Below are 25,075 nucleotides of genomic sequence, written 5' to 3' on the forward strand. Positions count from 1 at the left end.
ACTGACTGACTAATGCCTTCCACACATTTTAATTCCACGTCCCACTCCTATTCTGATATGTCTATCCATGGCCTCCTCTACTGTCAAGGTGAAGCTACACTCAGATTGGAGGAACAACACCTTATATTCTGTCTGGGTAGCCCCCAACCCACTGGCATGAATATTGACTTCTCTAACTTCTGTTAATGCCCCTCCTCCCCTTCACACCCCATCCCTTATTTATTTAATTTTTTAATTTTTTTTTATTTTTCCCCCTTTTCTCTCTCTCTCTTTTTTCTCCCTCTGTCTATCTCACTATAACTCCCTGCCTGCTGTCCACCCTCTGGGCTCCCCTCCCCCTTTCTCTTTCTCCCCAGGCTTCCCATCCCATGATCCTCTACATTCTCTAGCCTGGTGTCCCTTTTGCCAATCAACTTTCCAGCTCTTATATCCATCCCTCCCCCTCCTGTCTTCTCCTATCATTTCATCATTTCCTCCCCCTCTTAAATCTCTTACTATCTCTTCTTTCAGTTAGTCCTGACAAAAGGTCCCGGCCCGAAACATCGAATGTACCTCTTCCTATAGATGCTGCCTGGTCTGCTGCAATCCACCAGCAATTTTTGTGTGTGAAGCAGCAGAGATATGTTTTTTTTTCAGATTATGAGGACACTCAGTCCTCGTTTATTGTCATTTAGAAATGCATGCATTAAAAAATGATACAATGTTCCTCCAGTATGATATCACAGAAACACAAGACAGACCAAGACTAAAACTGACAAAAACCACATAATTATAACATATAGTTACAACAGTGCAAAGCAATACCGTAATTTGATAAGAGCAGACCATGAGCACGGTAAAAAAAAGTCTCAAAGTCCCGATAGCCCCAACATCTCACGTAGACAGTAGGAGGGAGAAACTCTCCCTGCCATGAGCTTCCGGCACCGCAAACTTGCTGATGCAGCATCCTGGAAGCACCCAACCACAGTCCAACTCTGAGTCCATCCGAAAACTTCGAGCCTCCGACCAGCCTTCCAACACCGAGCACCGAGCACCATCTCTGCCGAGCGCTTCAACCCCAGCTTTGACTTTGGATTACGCAGTAGCGGCAGCAGCAAAACAGGCATTTCAGATGTTCCGCCATGCTCTCACGTCTGCCTACGTCAAATCAGAATTGTGCACAGCATCCTACTTGACAGATTACAGATATTCATCACCGGAGAGGCCGCGCGCACTGTGTCGCACCGCCATCTTCTACTCCAGCCATATTTTGAGGAGGCTGCAAAGAATATCATGGATGAAATGAATATCTAACGAGGATGTCGTGAACAGAGCAAGCACAGAAGGAGAAATAATGTATGAGATCATGAAAAGGCAACATAACTTCTTTGGACATGTGATTAGGAAAGAGGAGTTAGAATGCACGGCAATTATGGGAAAGATTGAAGGGAAAAAAAGCAAGAGGAAGGCAAAGACAAATGATGATGGAGGCAGACACCAGAGAACTGGAAATGAATTGATAAACTTGACCCGAAACAGGAGAGTGTGGGCCATGGCAGTCAAAGCTCAAACTGGGAATGGCACCTGATGATGATGGTGTAAGACTCATTGGTTTATAATTCCCAGGGTTATCCCTCTGTCCTTTCATGAACAAATTCATAGCCAGGAATGGTGTCTGTGTCTATAGTTTTAACATACATGAATGATATTGTAATACTGAAGTTTCCTCAGGCAGGTGCTGATATGCTTTGTGTCCAGCTTCTGAAACACTTCAGTTCGGTTTACACAGCTGTAAGAAGGGTCTCGCTAAACTGGTAAGTATAAAGAAAGAAATTTCACAAGGATATTACTGGAATTGGAGAATTGGAGGGCTTGAATTATACAGACTGAGTGGATAGACCGGGTATTTTCTCCCAGAGAGAGGAGTTGAATGTGAATAAAATAAGGAGATATCAATGATCACTAGATGGTATTGATTTAAGGTAAGAGGGGTAAGTTTTAAAAGGGATTTGAGCGACAATAGAGGGTAGTGGGTCTGTCAAATGTGCTGTTGGGGAAATAGTAATGGTGGGTACAATTACAATGTATAAAAGAAATTGAGACAGGTATATGATTGGAAAGATTAATGGGGATATCAGGCAAATACAGAAAAATGGGAGTAGCACAGGGAGGTAACTTAATCAAAATGGTCAAATGGTGCCAAAGCCCCTGTTTCCACTCCACATATCTCAATAGCTCCACTACACCAACCTTGTGAAAAACTCCTCTTATCTCCTTGATGCCAGCAACTTAATGAACATATGGTTGTGATCTGACTTGCCTTTCATCAGGCCTACTCCTGCTGACATCTTCCAGCATACACAAGCAGGCACCTCCCAGTCTCCATCCAACTAATTGTTTTCACCTCCCACCCATTCCAAACTCAGCACATGCAGCCCATTTAACCCCAGTTCTCATCACCAGTCCTCGTTCAGTCTTTGAACCAGCCAGTCTCAACCAGTTCCTCCTAGACTTCACACTCCCTGCCTAAAGTTTACCTTGTTGCCTGTCTTGTTTAGCTTCTATTCTCTCATGTTTTGTGCACCCAAACCCCTGCCCCCATGCTGGTTATGTTGCAATCGATTATTAGTTATTGCTCACTACTGAATCGTTTCTGCTGCTTTGCTTTTGGTTCAAGCCTCCTCTGCATATCCTAGCACCATAGTAATCTTTCAAATTAACAAAATAAAACTGATGTCACCAATGAGAACTGCAAAGAAAAGGAATTACAATAAAGTGAACATTTAACCATTACAATTTTACAATTAAGTCAGCCTTGTTCAATGTATTCTCACTTGTCAAGTAAGACTGAGTGTAATGAATAACAGCGAGGCTGGGTCACAAATGCAAAGGGAAATTTTACAGTGAGAACAGTGAGTACTGTGGTGACTGCTGAAAAGTGGGGAATTCAGACTAAATCACACCAAATTGTTACCAGAGTCAGAATCAAGACTGCTCAGAGCTTTGCTCAGTGTGTCAAAAATGTGCAAGTTTGCTGATGGTAACAAACTTTATGTTTCCTCTTATTAGATATTGTCCATGTGTTACACGACCTGAACAATATTCAAACTTGGCTTGACCAGTGACATGCAAATTCCATGACACACAAATGTCAGACAATAACATAAAGTAACTCTCTGCCTGTCATGAAAATTCTTTCTGCCATTCCGTCATGCACATTCTAGAATCTACATTTAGCAGAATTTTAATTTAACCAGAAGCATAATTACTGCATCTACTCAGCAGGTTCATATCTGGATATCCTGTGTTGAGTGACTCACCTCCCAACTTTCCAAAACACTTTGACCATCTGTATAATAAAAATCAGGACTGTGAAAGAACACCCTCTACTGCTGTGATTATGTACAGTACACTGCAACTTGACAAAGCTCAATGTATCCAGGGCAAAGTAGATCTGATGCTGGCACTTTATACACATATACTATTGCTACGTCACCAAATCTCAGCAACAGGCACCAAGACTTTGCCTGGCTGGTGGTAAGAGGGGCCCTCCCAGTCATTTCTTTCCCTCATGCCTGGAACCTCACTCTCACTAAGCCCTGCCCCAAAAATTACTGTGGTGGGGACAAGATGGGAGTGAGGAGAGTAGATTAACATGCTGCATTGCAGTCTGGCATGGAAATACCAATGCCCTTGAATGGTAAATTCTACAAAAAGTAATGGATGTGACCCAGTCCATCATGGGTAAAACCCTCCACAACAATGATCACATCTACACAGAACATTGTAGCAAGAAAGCAGCATCTATCATTAGGGAGCCCCACAAGCCAGGTCACACTCTCTTCTCACTACTGCCATCAGGAAACAGGTAGAGGAGCCTCAGGACTCACACCACCAGGTTGAGGAACAGCTACTACCCTTCAGCCATCAGACTCTTGAACCAAAGGAGATAACTTCACTTGCCCCATCACTCAACTGTTCTCACAACCTGTGAACTCACTTTCAAGAACTATTCATCTCATGTTCTCAATATTTGTAGCTTATTGATTTTTTTAAAATGTTTGTATTTACCCAGTTGTCTTTTGCACACAGTCTGTCCACCCCGTTGGGGTGGTCTTTCATTGATTCTATTATGGTTATGGGATTTATTGAGTATGCTACAAGATATGAACATCAGGGTGTTTATGGTGACATGTATGTACTTTGATAATAAATTTACTTTGAACTTTGAGACAATTGCTAACCTCTTTGTGGTCTGTGGCTTTGTGAAGAGGGTGTGGAGAAAGATGCCTATGTCACGGTTCATCCTGAGAGGCTAGGTGACAGAGGACTCTCTGATCTATGGGCAGTTCCCAGTGATGGACTTAAAGTGCTGCTGGAAGATGATCGGCTCAGTGAAAGACAGTCTCAGGTCTACCTGAAACTTATTGGTCTGCCAAGACATCTCGGACTTCCTGTCAGATCGCCAGCAAATGGTAAGAGTGAGCTCCCTCATCTCTGCCTGTCTGACCCCAACACAGGTACCCCTAGGGCAGTGTACTAGACCCCCTCCTTTACTCTCTGTATACCCATGACTGTGTCATCACACACAGCTCTAATCTGTTAATTAAATTTGCTGACAACACCACACTAATTGGCCTAATCTCAAATAATGATATGGATCCAGCTTCACAAGGCAGGGTAAAGTCCGAGGTCTCTGAGCTTCTTGTCGAGCCTGGATAGAATTATGCGGTTGAATGCTGAACTCCAGACCAAGAACAGCATTTTCACATAAGCATTCCTCTTCTCCAGGTGAGTAAGGACAGTGTGTAGAGCTGTAGCTATTGTATCATCAGTGGACGATAGGAGGAATGGAGACAGGCTAACCCCTATTGACATCAGTGGATTCAGGGTTGAGAGGGTGAACAGGTTTAAGTTCCTCGCCATACACATCACCAAGGATCTCACGTGGTCTGTACCTACCGGCTGTGTGGTGAAAAAGGCACAACAGTGCCCCTTTCACTTCAGATGGTTGAAGTAGTTTGGTATGGACACCCAAATCCCAAGAACTTTCTACAGGGACACAATTGAGTGTATCCTGACTGGCTGCAGCACTGCTTGGTAAAGGAACTGTACTTCCCTCAATCGCAGGACTCTGCAGACAGTGGTGCGGACAGCCAAGTCCATATATCGATGTGTACTTCCCAAGATTCAGGACATCTACAAAGACAGGTGTATAAAAAGGGCCCGAAATATCATTGGGACCCAAGTCACCCCAACCACAAACTGTTCCAGCTGCTACCATCCGGGAAACGGTACTGCAGCATTAAAGCCAGGACCGACAGGCTCCGGGACAGATCCCTGAACTACAAGGTCATAGCAACCCGACAAAACCAATCCCTGAACTACAAGGTCATAGCAACCCGACAAAACCAATTCCTGAACTACAAGACCATCCAGACCAACAAGGACTGCTACCACTACTCACTGTACCCGAGGACTATTCCAGTTTGGAACTCTCTGTCGCCACACATTAAATCTGCCGCTGATAGTAAAACTTCCAAGTCGCTGCTCTTAAACACCACAATTTAAATTACACCTGCATGCATGAGGGACTGCACGTTCATAGTCCAGCAGCGGCGGTTGGTGCTGTATGGACTGGACAAGACAAAACGGTCGGGACTGTGACAGACACAAAGACTTTGGGAGCACTGTTGCGTAAATAACTATCAATAAATGAACTATATCGATGATTTAAAAATATTGATAAATGAAAAAAAGTGGAAATAAAAACTGCAACATATGCAACGAAGATCAGCCATTAATGTAATTAAATAATTACAAGTTCAATTTCAGTGTACAGCTTATTTAATATAACATGGATTTTATATTCCAAGGATGGCTGGAGTAAATTGAGGAAGCAGCAGGACTTTCCTTGTGATGCTGATCCTGATTCGAGCGGAAGGAGTGAGAGGACGGGGTCGTGATTGGATGCGATGGCGACGAGAGAGGACCAGTGGAGTGAGTTCGAGATGGAGGATGGCGGGAAAGAGGAATGGAGTGGAAAGAGTGAGAAAAGAAAACAGAGGTAAGAGATACCGAAATCTGAGGGGTCAGGGGATGATCAAAACAGGACAGCAAAACAATGGAAAGGAGATTAGATTAAAGCAATTATAAAACTGAGCGAACACGGGGCGTCTTTCGGTGACTGGAGCCCGATTCTTTTGACGAAGACAATCAACAAATTTATAGGTGAGGTTAACAGAGCAAAAATTTTATGAAATGGATCGCTATTAGTAATTTGCCGGGATAGTGTCCAGCAAGGCAAAGTGATAAGATTAAATAAAATAGATGGCAAGAAAGTACAATACTCCACACCCAACAACAGAAAGTGGCCTAGAGCAGTTATTTCGGGAATACCAACGAAAGTTACTATGGACGAGATTAAGCCCTGCTCTGCTGGGGGAGAAGCTGACAGCGATGCAGGTGGATGCTTTCCTGGTGTCATGGATTCTTGATTACCTGACTGGCAGACCACAGTACGTGTGCTTGTAACACCGTGTGTCCGACAGAGTGATCAGCAGCACTGGGGCTCCACAGGGGACTGTCTTGTCTCTCGTTCTCTTCACCATTTACACCTCTGACTTCAGCTACTGCACAGAGTCTTGTCATCTTCAGAAGTTTTCGGATGACTCTGCCATAGTTGGATGCATCAGCAAGGGAGATGAGGCTGAGTACAGGGCTATGGTAGGAAACTTTGTCACATGGTGTGAGCAGAATTATCTGCAGCTTAATGTGAAAAAGACTAAGGAGTTGGTGGTAGACCTGAAGAGGTGACCCCTGTTTCCATCCAGGGGGTCAGTGTGGACATGGTGGAGGATTACAAATACCTGGGGATACGAATTGACAATAAACTCGACTGGTCAAAGAACACTGAGGCTATCTACAAGAAGGGTCAGAGCCATCTCTATATCCTGAGGAGACTGAGGTCCTTTAACATCTGCCGGACGATGCTGAAGATGTTCTATGAGTCTATGGTGGCCAGTGCTATCATGTTTGCTGTTGTGTGCTGGGGCAGCAGGCTGAGGGTGGCAGACACCAACAGAATCAACAAGCTCATTTGTAAGGCCAGTGATATTGTGGAGATGGATCTGGACTCTCTCACGGTGGTGTCTGAAAAGAGGATGCTGTTTAAGTTGCATGCCATCTTGGACAATGTCTCCCATCCACTACATAATGTACTGGGTGGGCACAGGAGTACATTCAACCAGAGACTCATTCCACCTAGATGCAACACAGAGCATCATAGGAAGTCATTCCTGCCTGTGGCCATCAAACTTTACAATGCCTCCCTTGGACGGTCAGACATCCTGAGCCAATAGGCTGGTCCTGGACTTATTTCATAATTTACTGGCATAATTTACATATTACTATTTAACTATTTATGGTTCTATTACTATTATTTATGGTGCAACTGTAACAAAACCAATTTCCCCCGGGCTCGATAAAGTATGACTATGACTATTAAACAGAAGATAAAAGGAGCAAAAATTATTGAGACCAAACGTTTGAAAGCTACAAGAAATGGAAAAAAAAGTGTGCATTTGCTGGAAAGAAGGCTATCAAGCACACAAATACAGGGAATAATAAACCGGTGAACTGTGAGGGCTGTAATAAGATAAATAAGGATACGCTAATAATGAGTAGAAAGGATTTCGTACTGTTTATGGTAGATGCCATTAACTGTTCAGCGCAAACAGGCAAAAGAACTGAAAAAATTTAAATTATAGTCAAGTCTGCTGAAAAATATCTTGGGATTACAGGGTTTAGGTGGGAAGCAGTCAAAAAAATGCTGAATGGAGGATCAAACAGTTTACAGGCAGGAGAGGTGGGATATTAATGGCAGTATATATTACAAGGGAATGCAAGGAGTCTTATCGCAAATGGTCAAGAATTTACAAAATCTGTATCAGAACTTAAAGAAAAACTTCAGATTTTATGTATAGAAGAAACATGGTTGAAACCCAGGGTAAAGGTGCAGAACTCCAACAACAAATAGAAGTACTCAAAAAGAACAACTGAGAGTTGGAAAAGAGATTGGATGAAACAGTACTGCACTTAAAGGAGATGGTTTCTGAAAAGGATGCTTGTTTTCAAAAATTCAGTGACTTGGAAAACAGATTAAATAATGGAGGAAATTAGTCGAAGTTATAAAAGGAAAAAGGAATTGTTACAAAGTGAATTATTTACTTTCAGATTATTAAACGAAAACATGGAAGCAAATTTAAAAGTTAAGCATGCGATAAATAATAACAAGATTTTAGTGTTACAAATAATGCAGATGAAATCAATGTAATTGAGGTGATGCAATTACTTGAAAACCATGTGATAAAAATTAGGGAGAACAGCAGTTTGTGACCCTGCTCTCTAATGGGCGCATACAGCATTTGCAAAAGGAATTGCAATTACAGAGTGAAACAAATGAGATATGCAGGTGGAACTAGGTTATCTAAAGTGCGTTGGAAAGAGATTGCAAATGGAGGAACTTATTACAAAATTACGAAAGGAAAAGGCATTGTGGTAAAGTGAAGTATCTACATTCAGGTTATAAAACGAAATCATGGAAACAAATGAAGAAGCAAGATCTCAGTAAACAACGACTATGATTCAAGAAAAGGAAAACTTGGAAAAAGCAGATAGACTTGAAAAACAGCAATTTTAAATGTTAAGCATGCGAAAATTAATATTCTTCAACAAGAAGCTTTTAGTTTTACAAATAATGTTGTTGAAATCAATATTGCAATTACTTGAAAAACATATGACAAAAATTAGAGAAGAAAAGCAGTCTGCGCGGCACTGCTACCGACTGAACGTATACAGCACTCGCAAAATTAATTGCAATTACAGAGTGATGTAAATTTAGATATCTGCAGGCTGAACTAGATTGTTTAAAGCAAAGTACTCCAGGATGTATTTGGTTGAGAACGGAAGCCTAGCAGGTGGCGGTAATGCACTTTAAAGCTGAGTTGCCAACCGCTATTAAACAAGAAGAAGAAGATATTCCAAGGATATGTAGGCGGGCTGCGTAAGAGAAGGAGTTTTCGCACCTATTTGAAACTATTTCCGGGATTGCAACAGCTGTTGGAAGCAGTACTCGAATTCGCAGGCACGCTGGGAATTGCGTGAACCGGAGAGATTTTCTCTCATTCCTGCAGACGAGGGAGACAGTTTCTCGATCTCAACCTGCACTGGAACAGAGTAAGTGCTGGTGATGGATTCAGACTGGCCGTCACTGGCCATCTCCCGCTGACAGGGCTTCCCGAAGGGAAGTTTCAGTCCCGCACTGTCGTCCTTTGTCCGGGTTCACAGCATTGTTGTTTCGGCAAAATTTACCTATGTGCAGAATGAGGTGAGAATGGCAGAGAAAGTGTTAAGATGTTAATGAATGGAGAGGCGACGGTGACCGAGGTAATAGAAAAATATCCATTTTGAGAGCAAAATCAAACAGATATTAACACACGGAGGGCATCAAAATGATAGAGACCTGGATGACCCCTGCTCAGTAAAAACATATTTTGAGGTAAAAACTGCAACGTATGCAATAACAATCACTCACTAATATAATCAAATGGTTATCAGATCAGTTTCAGTGTACAATTTACTTATTATAAAATGGATTTTATATTCCAGGGATACGTTGACGGGTTGCGGTAGAAATAGGAAATCTTTGCGGTCTCTTTAAACTACTTCCTGGGCGGACAAAGATTTAAAGGGCTGTTAGAAACAGTGCTCGATTCGGAAACACACTGGGAATTGGGTGAATGCGAGGAGATTGGCTCTTATTCCTGTAGAAGTGGGAAGCAGTCGCCTCGAACCCAGCCTGGACTGGAACAGAGTAAGTGCTCGGGCTGGATTCAGACTGACCGTCACTGGGTCGTTATTCCATCTCCCGCTGCCAGGGTTTCGCAGAAGGAAAGTTTCAGTGCGGAATGGTCATTACTCGGTGGGTAGGGCTGAGAGGGGATTCACGGCACTGTTGTTTCGTCAAAATCTACTTATGCGCAGAATGAGGAGAGAGAGAGAGGCACAGAAAAAATGTTAAGATGTTATTGAATACAGAGGAGGGAGGGACCGGGTAATAGACAAATATCCATTTTATGAGCAACATCAAGGAGATATTTTCTGAACTGATCAGCAGTCCAGACGCTTAGAAAGTTTTCTCCACCCAGACCGACGTGCTGTCCCGAAACAAGAAAGCAACAGTAGGCACGCGCTGCAAAAACCTTCAGTCCACAAATAAAACATACAACATCGAAATCTGTAATATATTGCAGGCCCTTCGGCCCACAATGCTGTGCCGACCATGTAACCTACTCTAAAGCCTGCCTAGAATTTCCCTAGCGCATAACACCTTATTTTTCTAAGCTCCCTGTACCCATTTAATAGGCACCTAAAAGACCCTATTGTATCCGCTTCTACCACCGCCGCCGGCAGTGCGTTCCACGCAACCACCACTCTGTGTGAAAAACTTAGCCCTGACATCCCCTCGGTACCCATTTCCAAGCACCTTAAAACTGTGCGCCCTCGTGTTAGCCATTTCAGCCCTGGGAAAAAGCCTCTGGCTATCCACACGATCACTGCCCCTCATATTATACACCCAAACATTTAAATTTAAAACAAAAACTATAAATGTTGTAAACCGAAAATAAAAAATTCAAATTGTAAGACTCAGCAGGTCAGGCAGCTTCTATAGGAAAGAATGTTCCCCACGCTTCAGTAGGGAATCGCAGAGTATCTACCGACTTCTCCAGTCCAAGCAGTTCAGAGGGAAATGGAAACGTGCCGACGCGTAGCTCAGAGCTCAAATCGCTCAACGGCGGCGGGGAAATTTAAATTCGGTCAATAATCTTGATGTACGAGTCAACATTAGTGACAAAGTGTACATGGTCAATTAGTGATATCACAACCAACGTGAATAGCCACGTCACTCGGAGACTTCACAATTCGTGAGCATCTACTGCCCAGTGGCACCCACAAATACCTTAGATTTAGCGACTCAGGTTTAAACAGGTGGTGGGGAAGCGGGGAGGTGTCGGGGGTCGTGATTGCCTCCAGATTCCAAGCAGTCTCCTGGCAGCAAGTCAAACATGGAAAATGAATCTACTTCCTTCTCATGACTACCAATCGCTGATGGATATAGTTTCAGGTTGAAACCTTCCATCAGAACTTCTAACTTAAGGATGAATTACCGCCACCAACTGGACTGGAGTGTAGGGAAATGAAACCCCGACTAGTTCTTTATCAAAAGAAAACTGTTATCCCCAAAAGCCCTATAGATTGTAAATAATGAAAGACAATGTTGTGGAAAAAATGAATTTTCAAAACTTAGTTTTCATTGAAAAACTTTACTATCAACCCCCAAAGATAGTAGTGTATCCCATATTTGTTATCGTTCAACCTTGTATACATTGTAAAACATTGTGTTCAACTGTTTCATAATGATGACAAAACCTACACACTCCAGAGTGATGTTTTCCGACAAGATATAAGAAATAGTTAAGCATAGTATGCCCAATTGAAAGTCGAGTCAATATAATTCTAATGCTTATTCTAACCCTTCTTATTCTAACCCCTTCTCCCTTCTATCCAACAGTTTTATGTATTTTGTAAAGCTGTCTCCCCTTTTGTCATTATCTTAAAAGTCTTACTTTAATCCCCCAATTCTTAACCCACCAAACTCTTAGCTTCTGGTTTGGTAGCTGGAAGGACTACATCCACAGTTGAACTTCTAACAGCTTTTTTTAGCCAACCAATTAGATTATGAAACAATTAACACACTCATTCCCCTCAAGACCACTAAGTGTGGGAACCCATAAAAGTAGATATGTAAAACAATACTTTGAATATGAAATAAAATTTGAAGAGCTTCGGGTAGTAAATCTGACCTTCTGCTTGAATGACCTCAACACTTCTTCACAGTGAACAACATTTATCAGAAGCAGGATGAGGGATGTAGAGGGAGTGGACTCACCACGTTGTCAGGAATTTGGCGTCCATCCATAGTTGCCAACTAGAAGCCCTCAGAAGGCTTCTGGTTTCAAAATATTCTAACCTTACCAGTTACCTGTATGGTAATTGAGTACACCTCTGCTCTGTCACTCTGAGTATTTAGAGTATGTGTGAATTATGCTGTTCTTTGTTCAGTCCTTGAGCCAACACTTGATACTGTGAGCAACACGCGTTCAACAGCAACTTTGATGTGTGTTGCTTTAATTTCCAGCATCTGCAGAATTCCTCGTGTTTGCGACTGTGTCTCTTTGGTAATCAAATTGCTGTGTCCCTTTTGAGTGTCTTTTTGCCCTTGGATTTTTGCTTTTGTATTTTGGACCCATTTTATTTTAGAACTTTGGATTCAGCCTATTGTGTTTTTGGAGTTGTGCGCCGACTCATTTTTGACTTTCTTTCATTATACTGAACTACGCCTTGGACTTCTGAAGTGGATTATTGCCTTTGTTTTGGAACTGTGCTGGAAAGCAAACTATCCAGTAAAGTACCTGTCTGAATATTCATTCTGACCTCCTGCATGATCTCTGCACCTGGGTTCATTTCTCCCTCAGTCCCTGGGGTACAGTGTTAGAGTTCAGTACTGTCATGCTGGAGGATGCGTTCAAGCCCAGATAGGCCTGATGCCACATTGCTTCATGGGGTGATTTGAGGACACACTAAGGAGGGTAATTATGTATTCTGTAGCATTTAAAAAAGTGAGAGTTGACCTCCATGTGAAATACAAATGTTTACATAGTTGGAGCGATATTGTGTCATAATAATATAATTTTGAGATGTATGAGAAAAGAATTCCAGAACTTAGGCTCTTGATATCATAAAAGATGGATCACCTAAGACTAAAATGAGAAGAAATCTCTACCTTCAGTAGGGCTGAGCCTTGGAATGATCTATCTCAGTGGCTGTGGAGGTCAGTCACTGATTGCATCCAAACTAGATATTGTCAAATGTCAAGATATCAAAGGAATAAAGGGATATCGGTTTCAGGCACAAAGATGGTTTTTGAGGGAGAAAATCAGCTCTGAATTGTTGAATGGCAGAGCATTCTCCGGGGGATGAATGATACACTCCTGCATCGATTTCTTAATCCTACATAGCAGAGACCGGCTGTTTGTGCAGCTACATCATCACCTCAGTAATATAGCTGTAGTAGATTAATGTGCCCATGATGGTATTGATAGAGGTTACCAATGCATGGTCCTTATGGAGATAAAGTGCTGTAACAGCATTGGGACACTCTCCATTGTGCTGGGTGGAAATGTAGTCATGATAAATGTCTGGAAGTCCATGAGCTGATCTGGACCATCAGCAAAAGTGGACATATGATCTCCAAGATCTGTCCTCTCTTGGCCTAACATATCCCTTACTCTACCTCTATAATGAAGGTAGGAGATCAATGAAGATACACATGGAGACAGCAGTGTCACAAGCACTCAATATTGAATTGATTGGAATTCTTGTTGGCTGGGAGTGAATATGAGTCACCTGATTGTCCCTTGTAGGAAGATCTATCTTTGCAAAGTCCTTGACAGCTTCACTGATTTCCTTGTGATTACAGTTTTCTGTAGATAGTAGAGCCCAACATTGGACAGTGTCTCTCTTAGCCTGGGTGAATTGGACTTCTCTGTAGTCTCTGGCATAGATAATGACATAACCGATAGGTATCTGTGACTATTACGGATGCTGATGTGAGGTCTTGCATTTGCATCTGACAAAATGGAAGTTGGAATATTGGTACTCCAAGCATTTTGTCAGTAGGAAGGATCCACGGAGTTATCTTTTCATTCTCCCCCTCTGACAGGCAGCTCTAACAGAAGGGCATATATTTTAAAATACTGCACAGCAGACCATGTTACTTCTCTTGGCCACAGTTATGTTTCTTTCCCAAGGTCAGAGTAGATCTTCTTGATTTCATCCATAATATTCAGAAGTAGTCACTGATACTCGTGGTTGCTAGTTCCATAACAGATTAAGCCATAGGTTTGTGGAATTCATTTGCCCTGTGAGCTCTGAGTTGCTGGAATACTTTCCTACAGAAAACCCATCCTGTGAAGACAGTATTTTCATGTTTGCCCCTCCAAATTGTTTACCATTTCCATTTTGAACCACCCATCTGTGTCATGGTCTGGTCCGTGAAGTCCAGATTCTGGTTCACGGTCCAGTCCATCGCTCCTTATTCCAGGTTTTCTGGTTTTCCCTTTTTTCTGTTGGGTGCTCTAATTGAGGCAGCTGATTCACATTTTGGGCTGGCTGCATAAATTGCTCCTTGGTTCAGCTTTGGTTGCTGGATTGTTCCTGTCCAAACCCCCTGACGGAATCCCTTCTCTGCCCCTTCCTCCTCAAGCCTTGCCCTGCAATCAGTGTCTGGAGCCATGCCCTGCAACCTGTGTCAAGTTCAACCACCGGAGTGAGACTGGACCCTTGCTGTGTCAAGATAAGGAATTGTCTATCTTTGAGTTGTGAACTGTCTCTGTGTCCATGCCTTCGCTGGGTAGGTCGGGCCGTTTGCCGCTACCTAGTGTTCGGAACCATCTCATTGAGTTCAGCATTCTGTATAGAGCCCCGACCCCAAGTCCTGATCCCAAGGAGGGGTCCTGGCTCTGTGTTCCTGTCTCCCAAGTCCAAGGTTCCATGTTCCCATGCTCTAGACCAAGGCTCTCTGTCCTGCATTCCTGTCGTCCCAAGTTCAAGGTTCCGAGGTTCCTGTCATCTGAAGTCCAAGGCTCGGCTGTTCCTGAGTACCAAGTCAAGGCTTCGTGTTCTCGTCATGTCCATGTGCTTTGTCCTGTGCTGGAGTTCCCTCATCCTGTACTAGAGTTCCCTTATATTGCCCAGGATACTCTCGTTCTGTCCTGTAGCCTCACCTAGTCCTGTCTCCCAAGAGCACATCATGTCTTCGCCTAGTTCCGGAGTCCAAGCCCGAGTCAAGACCCAGGTTCTGGGTCCTTGTCCAGTCTCTGGCATGAAGTCCGACCCCAAGCCTCGCCATGTCCTCGCCTCGAGGACCCCAAGCCTCGCCATGTCCTCGCCTCGAGGACCCCAAGCCTCGCCATGTCCTCGCCTCGAGGACCCCAAGCCTCGCCATGTCCTCGCCTCGAGGACCCCAAGCCTCGCCATGTCCTCGCCTCGAGGACCCCAAGCCTCGCCATGTCCTCGCCTCGAGGACCCCAAGCCTCGCCATGTCCTCGCCTCGAGGACCCCAAGCCTCGCCATGTCCTCGCCTCGAGGACCCCAAGCCTCGCCATGTCCTCGCCTCGAGGACCCCAAGCCTCGCCATGTCCTCGCCTCGAGGACCCCAAGCCTCGCCATGTCCTCGCCTCGAGGACCCCAAGCCTCGCCATGTCCTCGCCTCGAGGACCCCAAGCCTCGCCATGTCCTCGCCTCGAGGACCCCAAGCCTCGCCATGTCCTCGCCGCGAGGACCCCAAGCCTCGCCATGACCTCGCCGCGAGGACCCCAAGCCTCGCCATGTCCTCGCCGCGAGGACCCCAAGCCTCGCCATGTCCTCGCCTCGAGGACCCCAAGCCTCGCCATGTCCTCGCCGCGAGGACCCCAAGCCTCGCCATGTCCTCGCCTCGAGGACCCCAAGCCTCGCCATGTCCTCGCCGCGAGGACCCCAAGCCTCGCCATGTCCTCGCCGCGAGGACCCCAAGCCTCGCCATGTCCTCGCCGCGAGGACCCCAAGCCTCGCCATGTCCTCGCCGCGAGGACCCCAAGCCTCGCCATGTCCTCGCCGCGAGGACCCCAAGCCTCGCCATGTCCTCGCCGCGAGGACCCCAAGCCTCGCCATGTCCTCGCCGCGAGGACCCCAAGCCTCGCCATGACCTCGCCGCGAGGACCCCAAGCCTCGCCATGTCCTCGCCGCGAGGACCCCAAGCCTCGCCATGTCCTCGCCGCGAGGACCCCAAGCCTCGCCATGTCCTCGCCGCGAGGACCCCAAGCCTCGCCATGTCCTCGCCGCGAGGACCCCAAGCCTCGCCATGTCCTCGCCGCGAGGACCCCAAGCCTCGCCATGTCCTCGCCGCGAGGAACCCAAGCCTCGCCATGTCCTCGCCTCAAGGAACCCAAGCCACGGAGAACCCAAGCCATGTCCAGTCCTGTAGCCATGTCATGTCCTTGCCTGGTTCCGGGGTCCAAGCCCGAGTCAAGACCCAGGTTCTGGGTCCTTGTCCAGTCTCTGGCTTGGAGTTCAAGCCCAATCTCTCAGTTTCTAGTTCCTCGTCCTGGTTCCACTTTCCTAGCCAAAGTCCTAGCCCAAGTCTGTGTTCTTGTCCCAGCTCTCTAGTCAAGTCCTGTTCCTAGTACTTCAGTGTCTGTGTCTTGCATTTGGGTCTGCTCACAGTGCCCCATTATGACAATCTGTTTCCAATTGTGTCTTAGTGGCAATGGTAATGTCAAAGTGCCAGAGTGCCCAGGCTATGAGGACAAGCAATGTTCGGATCTCTAACTTCCGGGAGAGCCTTGAAGGTCCATAGATCTGAGACTTCACAGTTAAATATTTTATCTTTTTACAGCATTTAACAGGAAAGTAGATGGCAATATCACTTGTGTCCTCAGCTATTCAGAGCTTAGTGTATTGGTCTTCAATATATATCATTACCTGGTTACAGTGGTTTCTCAGCTACCAATTTTCTACATTTTTCCATTTCTATATATATTTTGCCTAATACTTACTGTAATAGTCATAGGAAGGTACACTCTGTGAACAGGCACTTTGGCCCACCAAATCCACATTAACCATCAACCAGCCCTTTAAAAATAATCCTAAATAATCCTATTTATACAATTCACCCCTCATTCTCATCTACCATTTCCCTTCTCTTCCCTACACTACCCCCTCACCCAAACACCCCGGACTCTGCCAGTCATTTACACACTGGGAACTTCACCATATAACCTACTGATCTGCTTGCATTTTGGATATGGGGAGGAAAACAGAGCACCTGAGGTCAGGATTGAACTGAGGGCTCTGGGGAGCTGTGAGGCAGCAGCTTACTGGCCTTCAACAATGTTATCAAGAACAGATCATCTGTTTTTATTTGCACTTCCCTCAGTGAAAACTAACAAGCTGCCTTTTAAATGATGAAGAAGATGACATAAACATGCTTTACTCACTCTCATGTGGCTAGTATTTGCTGGAAACCCAGTACCGAGTATTGAAAAACGTCAACACGAGGAATTCTGCAGATGCTGGAATTTCAAGCAACACACATCAAAGTTGCTGGTGAACGCAGCAGGCCAGGCAGCATCTCTAGGAAGAGTTACAGTCGACATTTCGGGCCGAGACCCTTCGTCAGAGAGGGTAAACATCAACATCTTCAAACTTGCTTCAGGTAACATGTACAAACTGAGGAATTCTTGAAACTTTAAGACATATTGTGCATTATTCAGATGCATTGAGAAAATGCTGACCTGCCGATAATTCTGAATTTCTTTTCCGTGACAATGTACCCAACGCCAGTGTCAGACATCACATGTGCTGGGTGTAAATGTCAAGCATCTCTCACTTTAACACACTGTAGCTGTGAAGAAGTTTGCTGATCTTGTTTTATTTTTCTCTCTCTCATTGGTTCTACTTGACTTCTGAACATTTCCAGTATTTCTATTTTATTTTATGGCATTCAGAAATGATGCTTAACCAATTTTTATTCAATAAGTTAGCTGTGGGCAGTATATCTCAGTGACAAAACATGTTCTCTGCCCCTGTTCAGGTAGCTGGACACAATTTCTTTCTATTCACTCACAGTAACCACTGTCTTCTGCAGCAATATTTTTTTTCTCTGAGAATCTATCAAATTCAGACACATGATCCTGTCGCTGCCAAGAGTACAATTGCAGAAGAGGGTTGGAGCAGGGATTGTACTTCAACCAATCTTGATGATCATTGTGCTGGTGGGTCTTTGACCAGCAGGTGTCTTGTCCAGATTGAGGCTCATTTCTAGTGCCCAGCCTGGCATCAGGTGGAGCTCAGCCCAACATGCATGGGAAAATGGTCCATTGATGGCTGGCTCCAGGGTGTAGTGAATATAGCCCTTGAAATTTCAGTACCACTTACACATTACTCCGTGTACTATGGTGCTTCCAGGTAAACTCGTTGATCATGGTTTACAATCCTAGATTTTCAGTATCTACAGTACTTTACTTTTGAATTTAAGTTTATTTTCCAGTTTTCCATTTAGTTTTGGTGTGCAGAGGGGCTTTGTATGCCAGACCTGGTACTGTCACTAATGCTGCTGCAGGAAAAACCGTGATGTTCCCCATAGAGTACCAAAGCAATGAAGATCAGTACGATGTTACCTTTAGATTAACATTTCCACAGCTCTTTAAAATTTTAATATGGAAATCCAATAATCCAGACAATCAGCATATTGTGCATCCACAATATAAACACAGAGCTACAATCAAAAATGGATCGGTGGTGTTATATGATATACAAGTCACCGACAATGGAGAGTATCAAATACGAACTGACTACTATGGGGTAGAACTGAAAAACCATGATCAAAGTACTTCCACGATTCAAGTCTTTAGTAAGTATTCATTCCTTGTACTTTTTATAGTTCCAGCATCTTTAGGAAGTTAAGTATTTTCAAGTTCCAGTCCTTGGTCGAGGTCAACTATATGAAGAGCAGAAGTGAGCTGTGTGATGGACCGTGACAGCAAGAAAGCATTTCGCTAAGTGTGCCCTTAAAGAGCCTGAATAAGATCAAAGTTGATGGCTGTTAATGGAGAAATTCTCCTAATGACTGGGGTCATTTTAGATGTTGGTGGTCCATCATTTAGTCCTAGAAAATCACTGTGTCAATTCCTCAGACTGTGTCCAAGGCCCAGCTACTCAATAGAGTCAGAAATGCGGAGGTTTACAGCTCATTGAGTAATATTAAATTCAAAGCTGCACTTCTGAGAGAACGTTACAATCTTTGCCTTCAGGGTGCAGGGTGCAGTGAGATGTTACTCACCCAGGCTACTGTGATAGCATGTGAAACCACAATGTCCGCCACAAGAAGGGCAAAGGCAGCAGAGACGTAGAATGGTCACTGCCTACAGGTTCCCTTTCAGTGAACACAGCTGCCTGATCTAGAAATGTATCACAAGTCCTTCACTGTTCCTGGGACTGAAGCCTGGAGATCTAAATGTGTCAGTGGTCTGAAAGTATCTTTGCCACAGGTAGCTCTCCAACATCTTTGATGGCCTTTAGGGATGAGCAGTAAATAATATACATTAAAAAATTCTATTCGATTAATTTAAAGTTTCTACCTGAAGTTGAAAATGTATCAGTGATGGTCTGCCCGCTGTTTAGAAACAGGACAGTTTTAAGGGGGAAAAAAGTAAACCATAAAGAGTTAAATGTCGCGAGGGGATTTCCGCGGAACAGTAGAGTAAGTGAGTGAGTGAAATGAACACGTGAACACAGACTGATTTCTGTTACCTGTCGTTCAGACCGCCAGGTGAAAGTCAAATCCAGCTGCAGTCTACAACCTGCCCCATGTCTCTTTGAGGAGTAAATATTCACAGTACGGTTTTACTCCGGTGACACAAAGAATTTGGCAGCATTGATGCATAACTAACTATTGATAAATGAACTGATCGATGATTAATAACTATTGATAAATGAACAGATTCGTGGAATAAAAAGTGCAATGTATGCAGCAAAGAATAGCCACTAATGTAATTAAATAATTACAAGATCAATTTCAGCGTAGAATTTATTTAATACAACATGGATTTTATATTCCAGGGATACCTAGGCGGGCTGCGGAAGAGATAAAGGAGTTTTCGCGCCTTTTTGAAACCATTTCCTGGATTGCAACAGCTATTGGAAACAGCGCTCGATTCGCAGACACGCTGGGAACTGAGTGAACCGAAGAGATTTTCTCTCATTCCTGCAGACGAGGGAGACAGTTTCTCGATCTCAACCTGGACTGGAACAGAGTAAGTGCTGGTGATGGATTCAGACTGGCCGTCACTGGCCATCTCCCGCTGACAGGGCTTCCCGAAGGAGGTTTCAGTCCCGCACTGTCGTCCTTTGTCGAGGTTCACAGCATTGTTGTTTCGGCAAAATTTACCTATGAGCAGAATGAGGTGAGAATGGCAGAGAAAGTGTTAAGATGTTAATGAATTGAGAGGCGAGGGTGACCGGGGTAATGGAAAAATATCCATTTTGAGAGCAAAATCAAACAGATATTAACACACGAAGTGGCAACAAAATGATAGAGACCTGGATGACCCCTGCTCAGTAAAAACATATTTTTGAGGTAAAAACTGCAGCGTATGCAACAACAATCACCCACTAACGTAATCAGATGATTATAAGATCAGTTTCAGTGTACAATTTACTTATTATAAAATGGATTTTATAGTCCAGGGATACGCTGGCGGGTTGTGGTAGAAATACGAAATCTTCGCGGTCTTTTTTAAACTACTTCCTGGGCGGACAAGGATTTAAAGGACTGCTAGAAACAGTGCTCGATTCGGAAACACACTGGGAATTGGGTGAATGCGAGGAGATTGGCTCTCATTCCTGTAGAAGTGGGAAGCAGTCGCCTCGAACCCAGCCTGGACTGGAGCAGAGTAAGTGCTCGGGCTGGATTCAGACTGACCGTCACTGGGTCGTTGTTCCATTTCCCGCTGCCAGGGTTTCGTAGAAGGAAAGTTTCAGTGCAGAATGGTCATTACTCGGTGGGTGGGGCCGAGAGGGGATTCACGGCACTCACAACACGCTGGAGGAACTCAGCAGGTCGGGCAGCATCCACACGATCACTGCCACTCATCTTATACGACTAAACATTTAAATTTAAAACAAAAACCATAAATGTTTTAAATCGAAAATAAAAATTCAAATGGTAAGACGTAGCAGGTCAGGCAGCTTCCTATAGGAAAGAATATTCCCCACACTTCAGTAGAAAATCGCAGAGTATCTACCCACTTCTCCGGTTCAAGCCGTTTAGAGGGAAATGGAAACGTGCCGACGAGTAGCTCAGAGCCCAAATCGCACAAAGGCGGCGGGGAAATTTAAATTCGGTCAACAATCTTGAAGTACGAGTCAACAATAGTGACAAAGTGTACATGGTCAATTAGTGATATCACAACCAACGTGAATAGGCATCTAATCGAACTTGTACACAGCGACACACATCAAAGTTGCTGGTGAACGCAGCAGGCCAGGCAGCATCTCTAGGAAGAGGTGCAGTTGACGTTTCAGGCCGAGACCCTTCGTCAGGACTAACCTGACGCGTTCACCAGCAACTTTGATGTGTGTTGCTTGAATTTCCAGCATCTGCATAATTCCTGTTTGCGTTGGACACAGCGGTCACTCGGAGCCTCTTCCGTCACAATTCGTGAGCATCTGCAGCCCGGTGGTATCTACAAATACCTTCGATTTAACGACTCAGGTTTAAACAAGGTGGTGGGGAGGAGTGGCGAGGGGGTTGGTGTCGGGGGGCGTGATTGACTCCAGATTCCAACCAGTCTCCTGGCAGCAGGTCAAACATGGGAAATGAATAAAATTCCTTCTCATGACTGACAATCGCTGATGGATATGATTTCCCGTTGAAACCTTCCATCAGAACTTCTAATTTAAAGATGCATTACCGCCACCAACTGGACTCGAGTGCAGTTGTAGAGAGTTGAGAAGCGAAACCCCGACTAGTTCTTTATCAAATGAAAACTAAGTTACCCCCAAAAGCCCTATAGATTGGAAATAGTGAAAGAAAATATTGTGAAATAAATTAATTTCCAAAACTTAGTAAAATTTTTCAATGAAAACTATCAACCCCTAAAGATAGTAGTGTATCCAGTATTTGTTTTCGTTCAACCTTGTATACATTGTAAAACATTGTGTTCAATTGTTTCATAATGATGACAAAACCTACACAGCCCAGAGTAAGGATTAGTTAAGCATAGTATGCCCAATTCAAAATTGAGTCAATATAATTCCCTCCTTTCTTGTTCTACCCCCTTCTCCCATCTACCCAACAGTTTTATGTATTTTGTAAAGCTGTCTCCCCTTATGTCATTATCCCACAAGTCTTACTATAATCCCTAATTCCTGACCCACCAAATTCTTTGTCATGGTCCGGATCGGGCTCTCTTTAAATTTACTTTGTTTAGGTTACGATCCTGACCGTTGACTCCCTGTTTCCCTTTGGTTCCCTGTTTTCCCGTGTCCCTCGGCCTTTGTGATTAAAGGCAATTTACTCTCGGCTGAACCGGTAGCTTATAGTCTCCAGCTTTCAGCTGTTCGGCACGGGAGCGTTTGCAAAGTCACTAAAGGTACGGCGTGCCAATGTCATCTGGCCAGAGCAAGCCGAGTCTCTGCCCGAAGCGAGTGCCGGTAATTCGTCTTTCCTCACCGGAGCAACCCTGTCAAGTTACCAAGTTGCCTGCAAAGTTTCCTCACCGAGGGAGGTCCCTCAGTTAACCCACCGGAGGGAATCAAGAACCGTTGTCCACTGTTCCCAGGCCGAGTCGAGAGCTCGCCACTACCCGGAGGCTCCAAGTCAAGTCCTGGCCCTGGCGGCATCCATGTACCAAGTCAAGTCCCGTCCCTGGCAGCATCCACGTACCGAGTCAAGTCCCAGTCCTGGCGGCATCTATGTACCGAGTCAAGCCCTGACACTGGTAGCATCCACGTTCCAAGTCAAGTCCCGGTCCTGGCGATCTGTGATTCCTGTACTACCCCCCTGTCTGAATCCCTTCTCTGCCCCTCTCGCCTCTAGCCCTCGTCTGCAGCCCTCGCCTGCACCTCGGTCTAGTTCTATCGCCGGAGCTAGATAAGTACTGTCTGGTGTTCATTCGTGTTGGTCTTGTCTTGTCCTTGCCTTCGTGGGGTAAGTCAGGCCCTCTTGCCATTGCCTCGCAGGGGGTCATGTCTTGTGTCTTGTCCTCGCCTCTGTGAGGTAAGTCAGGCTGACTTGCCATTTCCCCACGGGGGGTTATGTCTTGTGGTGTCTTGTCCTCGCCTCCGTGGGGGAAGTCAGGCTGACTTGCCGTTGCCCCGCGGGGGATCATGTCTTTTCTTGTCTTGTCCTCGCCTCCATGAGGTAAGTCAGCCCGTCTTGCCGTTGCCCCGTGGGGGGGGGGTCATGTCTTGCCGTATCTTGTCCTCCCCTCCGTGGGGTAAGTCAGGCTGTCTTGCTGTCACCCCGCGGGGGGTCATGAGTCCCGGCCTTATGTCCTGTACCCAAGGAAGGGTCCCGGCTCTCTTTTCTGTGTGTGAGTCCCTGCCCTATGTCCTGTACCCAAGGTGGGGTCCCGACTCAGTGTTCTGTGTATGTGTCCATGGTTCCATGTACCTGCTCTCCTGAGACCGAGGCTCTGTTTTTCCATGTTCCTCCTCTCCCTAGCCCATGTCATGTCCATGCCTGGTTCTGGGATCAAGTCCAAGACAAGACCCAGGTACTGGGTCCTTGCCCAGACCCTGGCTCAGAGTCCATACCGTAGCCTCTTCATGTCGCCTCTAGTTTTGGGATCCGATTCCGAGTCCTAGCCCAGACCCTTAATCCCAGCCTAGTGGTAGTCCTGAGTCCTTGTCCAGTTCACTATTCCTGCTCCTGCCTTGCTGTCCTGATATCCAACAATAAACTAAATTTAGTTAACCTCACAAGATGTGTCTTGCATTTGGGTCCACCCTTGCTCCCTATGCCTTCCCATTGTGACACTCTTAGCTTCTGATTTGGTAGCTGGAAGGACTACATCCACAATTGAACTTCTAACAGCTTTTTTTAGCCAAACAATTAACGCACTCATTCCCCTCAGGACCACTAAGTATGGGAACCCATAATAGTAGATATGTAAAACAATATTTTAAATATGAAATAAAATTTGAAGAGCTTCAAGTAGTTAATCTGACCTTCTGCTAGAATGACCTCAACACTTCTTCACAGTGAACAACATTTATCAGAAGCAGGATGAGAGATGTAGAGGGATTGGACTCACTACATTGTCAGGAATTTGGGGTCCATCCACAGTCGGCCACTAGAAGCCCTCAGAAGGCTTCTGGTCTCAGAATATTCTAACCTTACTGGTTACCTGTATGGTAATTGAGTTCACCTCTGCTCAGTCACTCTCAGTGTTTAAACTGTGTGAATTATGCTGTTCTTTGTTCAGTCTTTGAGCCAACACTTGATACTGTGTCTCTTTGGTAATCGAATTGCTGTGTTCCTTTTGAGTGTCTTTTTGCCCTTGGCTTTTGCTTTTTTATTTTGGACTCATTTTATTTTAGAACTTAGGATTCAGTTTGTTATGTTTCTGGAATTATGCGGCGACTCATTTTTGACTTTTTTTTGTTATACTGAACTACTTCCTGGCCTTCTGATTCCAATTATTGCCTTTGTTTTGGAACTGTGCTGGAAATCAAACTATCCAGTAGTACCTGTCTGAATATTCATTCTGACCTCCTGCATGATCTCTGTACCTAGGTTCATTTCTCCCTCAGTCCCTGGGGTACAGTGTTAGAGTTCTGCAGTGTCATCCTGGAGGCTGCGTTGAAGCTTCATGGGATGATATGAGGACACACTGAGGAGGGTAATTATGTACTCTGTTGCATTTTAAAAAACAAGAGTTGTCCTCCATAGGAAATACAAATGTTTACATAGTTGTAATGATATTGTGTCATAATGATACAATATCGAGATGTATGAGAAAAGAAGTCCAGAACTTAGGGTCTTGATATCATAAAAGATGGATCACCTAAGACTAAAATGAGACGAAATCTCTACCTTCAGTAGGGCTGAACTTTGGAATTACCTATCTCAGTGGCTGTGGAATTCATTCACTGATTGCATTCAAACTAGAGATTGTCAAATGTCAAGATATCAAAGGAATAAAGGGATAGAGGTTTCAGGTGAAAAGATGGTTTTTGAGGGAGCAAATCAGCTCTGAAATGTTGAATGGCAGAGCATTCTCCGGGGGATGAATGATACACTCCTGCATCAATTTCTTAATCCTACATAGCAGAGACCGGCTGTTTGTACAGCTACACCTTCACTTCAGTCATATATCTGTAGTAGATTAATGTGCCCATGATGGTATTGGTAGAGGGTACCACTACACAG

General features: G+C 44.7%; 1 long non-coding RNA gene across 3 annotated transcripts in view; it reads left to right on the forward strand.

Moving 5' to 3' along the window:
• Nucleotides 1-9,087: 9,087 nt before the first annotated feature.
• The window catches only part of LOC134345405 (uncharacterized), a 31,138-nt gene continuing 15,150 nt past the window's right edge, over nt 9,088-25,075 (forward strand). The window contains exons 1-3 of one of the 3 annotated variants that reach the window (XR_010017685.1): nt 9,091-9,538; nt 9,649-9,853; nt 19,759-20,102. This is a non-coding gene — a long non-coding RNA (uncharacterized LOC134345405). Of the gene's footprint in view, nt 9,539-9,648; nt 9,854-19,758; nt 20,103-25,075 lie in introns of all 3 variants that reach the window. The other 2 variants (XR_010017684.1, XR_010017686.1) reach the window with 2 other exon arrangements.

The sequence above is a fragment of the Mobula hypostoma genome, chromosome 4 (genome assembly GCF_963921235.1).
Source record: "Mobula hypostoma chromosome 4, sMobHyp1.1, whole genome shotgun sequence".
Taxonomy (NCBI): Eukaryota; Metazoa; Chordata; class Chondrichthyes; order Myliobatiformes; family Myliobatidae; genus Mobula; species Mobula hypostoma.